The sequence below is a fragment of the Hyla sarda genome, chromosome 1 (assembly GCF_029499605.1).
Source record: "Hyla sarda isolate aHylSar1 chromosome 1, aHylSar1.hap1, whole genome shotgun sequence".
Classification (NCBI taxonomy): domain Eukaryota; kingdom Metazoa; phylum Chordata; class Amphibia; order Anura; family Hylidae; genus Hyla; species Hyla sarda.
Window position 1 is genome coordinate 189800984 of NC_079189.1, and position 11440 is coordinate 189812423.

Below are 11440 nucleotides of genomic sequence, written 5' to 3' on the forward strand. Positions count from 1 at the left end.
CTGTCCTGCCCGGCCAGTAATGTGCCATCAGAGTGGGTGTTTAGTGCGGTGGGGCCATAGTAACCTCAAGGAGAACTTGTCTGTCGACGAAAAATGTGGAGAGACTGACCTTTGTGAAGATGAATCAAGCATGGATTAGCCAGGATTTACACCCACCAATGCCTTATGCAGAGTAGATTTACCATGGTGCCACACCAACACTTCACAAATATGGATAGTGCTAAATATATTTAAGGCGCTGCTCCCCAGTTACAGACATTCCTCTGCATCAGACCACAAGTAAGTATTGAGAATATGCATTACGTAAAACTTAACTTTTAATAATATTCTTAGGATAAAATATATGCACCCAAATTTTTTTTTAAATCAAACAAAAGGAAAGGTGTGCATAAAATACCATGTGCCACCTACACTACCAAGTATTGATATGATGCAAAGACCTCTAAAAGGTGGAAGGGAACAACCTATGGTCCATTGTAACTGGTGGGGGTAAAAACTTCCTCTGTAAGGCCCTACTCTCGCATTATTAATTCCCTTCTTGGCAAGTGTTACTCACCCTAAAAAGGGCGGCCCCAAACAGGAACCTCTCCCAATTTTCCCCTACAAACACTGATATTTCCCAAAATTTTAGGGGGAAATAGAGAGAGTTTCCTGTGTGGGGCCTTCTCGGCCTTTTTGCTAAGATCAAGTGTAGTATCTGTTCTTATCAGTTTTATCGGTGGACCAGACACCATCGATGTGAAGACGGGTGCTGCATGGAGGAAGCAGGTGTACCAGGGTGTTCTGGGGCTGGTTCTGGGGAATCAGCTCGACTGTTGCCCCAATGTGACCTGTTTTCCTCCGGGTACCATGAGGCTGAGAGTGTCTAGAGCCGAGGTACTTTAGTGCCCAGAGGTGCCGAAACTCACAGGGAGTATTGGCTCACTGAGTGGAAGCACCAGCACCATGAACTCTTCCCCTTGTTGCACTAACCTCTTGATTCCCGGCCTTCTGGCTAGGAACAGAGAAATGTTATAGATCCGTCCGGATGTCCGGGCAGTAAATCTTCACACATTCACTTATTTATTTATTTCTTGTCACTGTGTCACTTTTTGCATGTTGTGTGTCCACAGGATTGTTAGGATGCGGTAACCCTTCTGGGTGTCCCTCCTAACTGTCTAGGGGAGGTGTTTGTGGCCATTAGGTTCCGCATCTCCCTGCAAAAACCCTGGGTGCTCCTGCATGGGCAGGGTACAGACCGTTAAAAGCTCTCCATGCAGATATCTTGGCTGACGCCAAGGTGGATGCCGGGAGCATCTGTGGTCCCTTAGCAGCTTCGGCGAAAAGGGACATCGAACCTGGAACCTCGCAGGTGCCTTTTGGTCTGGAGGCGAAGGGTAAGGTTTGTTGGGGGCCTATCTCATGTCGGAGAAGGGGTTGCAATAGACCGCATCCTTTGAGCACTTTTTTTGTAACATGTTTGCACTTTTTCCTGCACTGTGGGTGATTCAAGAGCACATTCCTCGGCTCTTAGATAAAAAAAATTCCTTTGTGGGTCCACCTATTTTAGAGTGAGCATCACTTGCCAAGAAGGAAATTAATAGGGCAAGAGTGGGGCCTTACAGGGGAAGTTTTTACTCCCACCTGCTACAATGGAGAATACGTTGTTCCCTTCCACCTTTTTGAGGAAAGTGTTACTCATCTTAAAAAGGGTGGCCCCACACAGGAATCAATCCCTATTTCCACCTAAAAACCCTTGGAAATGGCAGTGTTTGTAGATAGAAATAGGTTGAGGTTCGTGTGTGTGGGGCTGCCCTTTTTAGGGCGAGTAACACTTCCCGAGAAGTGAATTAATAATGCGAGAGTAGGGCTTTACAGGGGAAGTTTTTACCCCCACCTGTTACAATGGACCATACGTTGTTCCCTCCCACCTTTTAGAGGTCTTTGCATCACATCAATACTTGGTGGTGTAGGTGGCACATGGTGTTTTTTGCACATCTTTCCTTTTGTTTGATTTAAAAAAAAATTTGGGTCCATCTATTTTATCCTAAGCATATTATTAAAAGTTAAAGGGGTACTCCCGTGGAAAACTTTTTTTTTAAATCAACTGGTGCCAGAAAGTTAAACAGATTTGTAAATTATCAAAAGGCAATGAAGGAATGGAATGAATCGGCAACTCACCAGTCTTCTCTTCGGAAAGGTTCCTTTATTTCAAAACATACTCACAGCATGAAATGCAGATAGGGAGAGGGATCAGTGCAGGGGGGGTAAAAAGTAGTGGGCGACAGATTCTGTTTCACTCGTTATACGAGCTTCATCCGGCCATATCTACCTGGAACACTATGCTGCTTCTTATACAGGTGAGTGGCCAATCAGGGAATCTTTTTGGACCGCCCACCTGATCTGACGTACCTGGTGATGTTACATAGGGCATCGCCATTGGCTATAGGTCGCCATTTTAACAGTACGTCAGTAGAAGTTAGCAATAAATTACATACTTGTAAAAAAATGTGTGTATAATAATACATTTAAAAACAAGGTGCATAATCAACTTTCTCATTTAAACCAAGTGGACCGGCTGCCGCTGTATGTATTATCCAGTATGTTTCTCTTTGTAGTAAATACTGGTCGACATTAATCCCAGGTTTAGGTTTAACTCTTTCAATTCCGGCAAATTTTAAATTGTCAGTTTTTCCATTGTGGGTTTCTATCATATGGGCAACAAGTCTGGGTGCTCCTTTTAATGTGCGGAAGGAATATAGGTGTTCCCTAATCCTTGCGCATAATTGTCTTATAGTTTTCCCAATGTAATAGAACCCACAGGGACAAAAAATGACATAGACTACGTATTTTGTTCTACAAGTAATGAGTTCTGATACTGTATGCGTTATCGCTCCTATTCTCATAGTTTTATATTCGGCATTGAATTTGCAAAAACTACATGTCTTGCATGCGAAATTTCCTTTCGGAGTAAATTTTTCAAGCCATGTACTCTGTGCATTTTTCATTTTCTCTTGTTTCTTTAGGATATTTCCTATCGTTTTGTTTTTTCTGTACGAGATAAGGGGTTTATTTAACGCTATATTTTTTAATTCTACATCACTTTCAAGTATATACCAATTTCGCCTAATAGCTTGTTCGATAGTTTTATTTAATGGAGTGTTCTGAAACGTGAATGTAAAACGTTTTTGATCAGGTGAAATAAATTCTTCATTTTTCTTGTTTTTTAATAAGCTGGCTCTTTCTATTTTAGTGGCTTTTTTTCTACTATCTTGTATTAATTTAAGTGGGTAATGCCTTTCTCTTAGTCGTAGTTGTAGATCATCTGCTTGTTCGTTATATGTACTTTCTAGTGCGTTATTTCTTTTAAGGCGAATAAATTGTCCATAAGGGACTCCCTTTTTCACTGTTACAGGATGAGAACTCTGATAGTGAAGAAGGGTGTTCATCGCCATCTTTTTCCTATAACCTGCACTTAATATTTTATTTTGATTCACAGTTAATTCAACGTCAAGAAATTCTATTTTGAGACCACCATAATGAGACGTAAAAGCTAAATTCATGGTATTAGTATCATTTAAGTGTTTCACAAAATTCTCAAATAATATTTCGGTTCCTTCCCAGGCTATTAATATATCGTCGACATAACGGGCATAACATTTTAAATGCCCGATATAAGGATTAGTCGACGAATATATATATTGCCTCTCAAATTCCGCTAGAAAGAGATTAGCGTATGTACAGGACACCGGGGTACCCATCGGGGTCCCGGTGTCCTGCCTATACCATTGATCTCCGAATGTGAAAGTACTGTTTGTTAGAATAAATGATAATGCTTCGGTGACAAATCCTATAAATTCTTCTGATTTTTAAGACCTTTTTAGTCCTTCTTTTACTGCCTGTACACCCGTATCGTGCGGGATACAGGTGTACAGGCTTACCACATCAATTGAACATAACTTCCAATCATTTTCCCAGTTTAGATCCTCTACCATCTGTAATAAATGTAAAGTATCTTTAATGTAAGCTGGTATTGCTCTGAGCATGGGATTTAGGAGCCATTCTAAATAGTGAGATAAGTGTTCTGTGACAGACCCCACTCCCGACACGATAGGTCGTCCCGGGGGTGGGATCTGTCCCTTATGCACTTTAGGCAGGTGGTACCAGGTGGCTGGTCTAGGTGTATCGGGTATTAGACGTTCGGCATTCTTTTTAGACAGGATGCCTTTTTCTACTGCTGAATGGAGGAAAGATGTTAGTTTGGACAGGATTTTTTTAGTGGGATCAGATTTCAGTGGGGTATAAGTGGTGGTGTCTTGCAATTGCCTTTCGGCTTCAGTTAAATACATAGATTTATACATTACGACTACCGCCCCTCCTTTATCTGCCCGAATCACTTGTAGATCCTCTCTATTTTTCAGTGTGTTTAAAGCTCTAAAAAAAAGATTCCCTGATTGGCCACTCACCTGTATAAGAAGCAGCATAGTGTTCCAGGTAGATATGGCCGGATGAAGCTCGTATAACGAGTGAAACAGAATCTGTCGCCCACTACTTTTTACCCCCCCTGCACTGATCCCTCTCCCTATCTGCATTTCATGCTGTGAGTATGTTTTGAAATAAAGGAACCTTTCCGAAGAGAAGACTGGTGAGTTGCCGATTCATTCCATTCCTTCATTGCCTTTTGAAGATTTGAACTTTTTGCCAAGTATCAGAGCACCACCACATCTCTAATCATACTTCTCCGTACAAGCGTCATACATGACTCCCCGCTAGAGCCCACGAATAGCAGTGCCGAATATCACTTCTTTGCTTTATATTCCTTTGTTCTACGAATTCTTTGTATTCAGAGCACGCTAACATGGCAGATACCACGCCACAAAATGTGGACATGGAGTCAGACGGGATGCTTTCAGCCTTGGAGAATCTACTACTCACTGGGAGAGAGGATCCGGGGGGGTATTTTCTGGAATGTAACATCAAGGAAGACATCGAACTTCTGGATGTCAAGTCCTTAGAGAATCGCATTACCAACCTCTCCGAAAAAGAAATTCATATCTTCTGGATAATTAATTCACTGCAATCGTATGTCCAGTCTGAACGATCACCAAGAGGTCTTAGGGCTTATAAAGTCCCAGCGCAATTTAATGAAGACCCGGTTTTTCTAAATATCTGGAAACAGGCCCACCATGAGCATTCCATGAAACTACTACACATTGTTCTTACTAGAAGTAGAATCGAACATGACAAAATCAATGAAGATCTGAGTAAAGCAAAAATTGAGTATGCCAAAAGAGCAACAGAAGATTCGAAACAATTATTCTATTCCAAATTGCAAAATAAACTAACTACATTGCAAGATGAAATTAAGAATAAAAAGAGAGAAAAGTTCTTGCGAGATAAAGCAGATTACGACCAAGATAAAGAGTTCCAGTGGCATCAAAAAATTAATACTACCAAAAATGCAGCAAAATCCTATCAGCGAAGAAAACCATCGCAATATACAGTTAAAAAACACACAGAGACATCCAACAGTGTGAATAAAACCACGAACAAAAATCAACAAGAACCTCAGCCCCATGAAAATAAAAATGAAATAGTCCCTTTAGGACCAACAAACATACGAGACGGGGAAGACCAAAGAAAGCCGAGAGACCCGAAAAAAAGAAAAACCGAATTATGAATGATCTTCAAATATCGACAAAATCCAATGTCATAAATCTTACATCAGAGACTCTTGACCCTGCCACTGATACCCTTCTTTCGAAGGGTTTGAATTACGGACTAATAGAAAAATTTAACCCCGTTACTTTCGAAATAGATCTAGCAAAATCATTAAGAGACATTAATCTTTTTAAGTTTTTTTCTAATAAAAAACCCCATGAGCATGAACAATGTACAGCAGATCTACCAGTAGATGCCATAGGTCTAGGTTTCTTTCCAAAAGAATGTTCGCAGTTAGAGATAGACTGCTTGGAAATGTTAGCTAACGAATTCAGTGATCCTATAGACATAGAAGATTCTAAGCATCCACGCTTTGACAAAGGGAGGCGATCCAGGTTTAACCCCCCGATATTCCCGGGGAGTAGCCTGGACCTCTTCCAGAATGCAGTTATGCAAGATGTCAAATCAATTATCTATAAAGAGAATCCGACTAATTTATCTAAAGCAGAAATTAGAGCTTTAAACACACTGAAAAATAGAGAGGATCTACAAGTGATTCGGGCAGATAAAGGAGGGGCGGTAGTCGTAATGTATAAATCTATGTATTTAACTGAAGCCGAAAGGCAATTGCAAGACACCACCACTTATACCCCACTGAAATCTGATCCCACTAAAAAAATCCTGTCCAAACTAACATCTTTCCTCCATTCAGCAGTAGAAAAAGGCATCCTGTCTAAAAAGAATGCCGAACGTCTAATACCCGATACACCTAGACCAGCCACCTGGTACCACCTGCCTAAAGTGCATAAGGGACAGATCCCACCCCCGGGACGACCTATCGTGTCGGGAGTGGGGTCTGTCACAGAACACTTATCTCACTATTTAGAATGGCTCCTAAATCCCATGCTCAGAGCAATACCAGCTTACATTAAAGATACTTTACATTTATTACAGATGGTAGAGGATCTAAACTGGGAAAATGATTGGAAGTTATGTTCAATTGATGTGGTAAGCCTGTACACCCGTATCCCGCACGATACGGGTGTACAGGCAGTAAAAGAAGGACTAAAAAGGTCTAAAAAATCAGAAGAATTTATAGGATTTGTCACCGAAGCATTATCATTTATTCTAACAAACAGTACTTTCACATTCGGAGATCAATGGTATAGGCAGGACACCGGGACCCCGATGGGTACCCCGGTGTCCTGTACATACGCTAATCTCTTTCTAGCGGAATTTGAGAGGCAATATATATATTCGTCGACTAATCCTTATATTGGGCATTTAAAATTTTATGCCCGTTATGTCGACGATATATTAATAGCCTGGGAAGGAACCAAAATATTATTTGAGAATTTTGTGAAACACTTAAATGATACTAATACCATGAATTTAGCTTTTACGTCTCATTATGGTGGTCTCAAAATAGAATTTCTTGACGTTGAATTAACTGTGAATCAAAATAAAATATTAAGTGCAGGTTATAGGAAAAAGATGGCGATGAACACCCTTCTTCACTATCAGAGTTCTCATCCTGTAACAGTGAAAAAGGGAGTCCCTTATGGACAATTTATTCGCCTTAAAAGAAATAACGCACTAGAAAGTACATATAACGAACAAGCAGATGATCTACAACTACGACTAAGAGAAAGGCATTACCCACTTAAATTAATACAAGATAGTAGAAAAAAAGCCACTAAAATAGAAAGAGCCAGCTTATTAAAAAACAAGAAAAATGAAGAATTTATTTCACCTGATCAAAAACGTTTTACATTCACGTTTCAGAACACTCCATTAAATAAAACTATCGAACAAGCTATTAGGCGAAATTGGTATATACTTGAAAGTGATGTAGAATTAAAAAATATAGCGTTAAATAAACCCCTTATCTCGTACAGAAAAAACAAAACGATAGGAAATATCCTAAAGAAACAAGAGAAAATGAAAAATGCACAGAGTACATGGCTTGAAAAATTTACTCCGAAAGGTAATTTCGCATGCAAGACATGTAGTTTTTGCAAATTCAATGCCGAATATAAAACTATGAGAATAGGAGCGATAACGCATACAGTATCAGAACTCATTACTTGTAGAACAAAATACGTAGTCTATGTCATTTTTTGTCCCTGTGGGTTCTATTACATTGGGAAAACTATAAGACAATTATGCGCAAGGATTAGGGAACACCTATATTCCTTCCGCACATTAAAAGGAGCACCCAGACTTGTTGCCCATATGATAGAAACCCACAATGGAAAAACTGACAATTTAAAATTTGCCGGAATTGAAAGAGTTAAACCTAAACCTGGGATTAATGTCGACCAGTATTTACTACAAAGAGAAACATACTGGATAATACATACAGCGGCAGCCGGTCCACTTGGTTTAAATGAGAAAGTTGATTATGCACCTTGTTTTTAAATGTATTATTATACACACATTTTTTTACAAGTATGTAATTTATTGCTAACTTCTACTGACGTACTGTTAAAATGGCGACCTATAGCCAATGGCGATGCCCTATGTAACATCACCAGGTACGTCAGATCAGGTGGGCGGTCCAAAAAGATTCCCTGATTGGCCACTCACCTGTATAAGAAGCAGCATAGTGTTCCAGGTAGATATGGCCGGATGAAGCTCGTATAACGAGTGAAACAGAATCTGTCGCCCACTACTTTTTACCCCCCCTGCACTGATCCCTCTCCCTATCTGCATTTCATGCTGTGAGTATGTTTTGAAATAAAGGAACCTTTCCGAAGAGAAGACTGGTGAGTTGCCGATTCATTCCATTCCTTCATTGCCTTTTGAAGATTTGAACTTTTTGCCAAGTATCAGAGCACCACCACACCTCTAATCATACTTCTCCGTACAAGCGTCATACATGACTCCCCGCTAGAGCCCACAAATAGCAGTGCCGAATATCACTTCTTTGCTTTATATAGATTTGTAAATTACTTCTATTAAAACATGTTAATCTTTCCAGTACTTTTTAGGATCTGTATACTACAGAGGAAATGGTTTTCTTTTTGGAACACAGTGCTCTCTGCTGACATCTCTGTCCATTTTAGGAACTGTCCAGAGCAGCATATGTTTGCTATGGGGATTTTCTCCTACTCTGGACAGTTCTTAAAATGGACAGAGATGTCAGCAAAGAGCACTGTGGTCATGATGTCAGCAGAGAGCTCTGTGTTCCAAAAAGAAAACCATTTCCTCTGTAGTATTCAGCAGCTGATAAGTACTGGAAGGATTAAGATTTTTTAATAGAAGTAATTTACAAATCTGTTTAACTTTCTGGCACCAGTTGATTTTAAAAAAAAGTTTTCCACCCCTTTAAGTTTTACTTAATGCATATCCTCAATACTTAATTATGTAGACTAACACTTTTACAAAAGAGACCGTTTTCTTCTGCCTACCTGCCTTAGTTACTATTCTGATCCTGCCACCTGCCTGATGCCACACATCTGATGTCAAGTTCTCCTTTTTTCACCCACCTTTGTCACCGGGTACTGGTATTGCCACCCGCTGCACCACTCTGTCACCTGGTCACTTTCAGGACTCCTGATGCTGCTGTTGCCACCTCCAGGCTATCTCATTCTGCCAACATAAGTTCTCCTCGTGCTGATGACACCTCCAGGCTGTCTCATTCTGCCACCATATGTTCTCCTCATGTTGATGCCACCTCCAGGCTGTCTCATTCTGCCACCATATGTTCTCCTCATGCTGATGCCAGTTCCAGACTGTGTCATTCTGCCACCATATGTTCTCCTCATGCTGCTGCCACCTCCAGGCTGTGTCTTTCAGCCACTATATGGTCTCCTCATTCTTCTGCCACCTCCAGGCTGTGTCATTCAGCCACTATATGTTCTCTACATGCTGCCACCAACTCCAGGCTGTGTCATTCAGCCACTATATGGCCTCCTCATGCTTCTTCCACCTCCAGGCTGTGTCATTCAGCCACTATATGTTCTCCTCCTGCTGCAGCAAACTCCAGGCTGTGTAATTCAGCCACTATATGCTGCCGCCAACTTCAGGCTGTGTCATTCCGCCACTATATGTTCTCTTCATGCTGCCGCCACCTCCACGCTGTGTCATTCTGCCACTCAATGGTCTCCTCATGGTGCCGCCACCTCCACACTGTGTCATTCAGGCACTATATGTTCTCCTCATGCTTCCGCCACCTTCAGGCTGTGTCATTCAGCCACTATATGTTCTCCTCATGCTGCCGCCAACTCCAGGCTGTGTCATTCAGCCTCTATATGCTGCCGCCAACTCCAGGCTGAGTCATTCAGCCACTATGTGGTCTCTTCATGCTGCCGCAAACTCCAGGCTGTGTCATTCAGCCACTATATGTTCTCCTCATGCTTCCGCCACCTCCACGCTGTGTCATTCAGCCACTATATGGTCTAATCATGCTGCCGCCACCTTCACGCTGTGTCATTTAACCACTATATGGTCTACTAATACTGATGCTACCTCCAGGCTAATAGCGACGCCTCTGATCTGCATGTCATACTGAATAACAGTATTATTTCACTAACCGAGCACACACCCTATGCGTGTTTCAGCAAGGCAAAGTGTTCTACACCCCTATTGAGGCTCTATGTAGGCCAGAAATAGCCATTTTTAATAGCGATTTGCCATGAATAAATTTGGACCGAAACAAATTGTTTTTTAAGTTCTTAAAATGGTCAGAGATGTCAGCAGAGAGCACTGTTCTCGCAATGTCAGGAGAGAGCTTTGTGTTCAAAAAAGAAAATAATTTCCGCTGTAGTATTTAGCAGCTAATAAGTACTGGAAGGATTAAAAAATTTTAATACAAGTAATTTACAAATCTGTTTAACTTTCTGGCACCAGTTGATTTAAAAAAAAAAAAGTTTTCCACCGGAGTACCCCTTTAATATGTACAGTAGTAGTCACACAAATTCTCATAGATGCTCTTGAAAACATTAAAAGGAAAGTATTTGCATATGCCGGACAGGATTTCATATTGTAATTTTTAAAGTGAAAATGGAAAAATTAGTTTTTATCAAAAGCCCAACAACTACAGTCATGGCCGTAAATGTTGGCACCCCTGAAATTTTTCAAGAAAATGAAGTACTTCTCACAGAAAAGGATTGTAGTAACACATGTTTAGCTATACACATGTTTATTCCCTTTGGGTGTATTGTAACTAAACCAAAAAGGGGAGGGAAAAAAAGCAAATTGGACATAATGTCACACAATACTCCAAAATTGGGATGGACAAAATGATTGGCACCTTTTCAAAATTAAAATGTGGAAAAATAAGATTGTTTCAAGCATGTGATGCTCCATTAAACTCACCTGGGGAAAGTAACAGGTGTAAGCAATATAAAAATCACACCTGAAAGCAGATAAAAAGGAGAGAAGTTCACTTAGTCTTTGCATTGTGTGTCTGTGTGTGCCACACTAAGCATGGACAACAGAAAGAGGAGAAGAGAACTGTCTGAGGACTTGAGAACCAAAATTGTGGAAAAATTTCAACAATCTCAAGGTTAGAAGTCTATCTCCAGAGATCTAGATTTGCCTTTGTCCACAGTGTGCAACATTATCAAGAAGTTTGCAACCCATGGAACTTTATTTAATCTCCCTGGGCGTGGACGGAAGAGAAAAATTGATGAAAGGTGTCAACGCAGGATAGTCCGGATAGAAAGATAGAATGTGTCGGCAGATAAGACCCATTTGGCCCATCTAGTCTGCCCAATAATCTGGATACTATCAATAGTCCCTGTTCCTATCTTATATGAAGGATAGCCTTATGCTTATCTCATGCATGTTTAAA

The 11440-nt window shown here is 40.7% G+C and overlaps 1 pseudogene; it reads left to right on the forward strand.

Annotated features, from left to right (window-relative positions):
* Positions 1-658: 658 nt before the first annotated feature.
* On the forward strand, positions 659-835 carry LOC130344874 (U2 spliceosomal RNA; annotated as a pseudogene).
* The last annotated feature ends 10605 nt before the right edge of the window (positions 836-11440 follow it).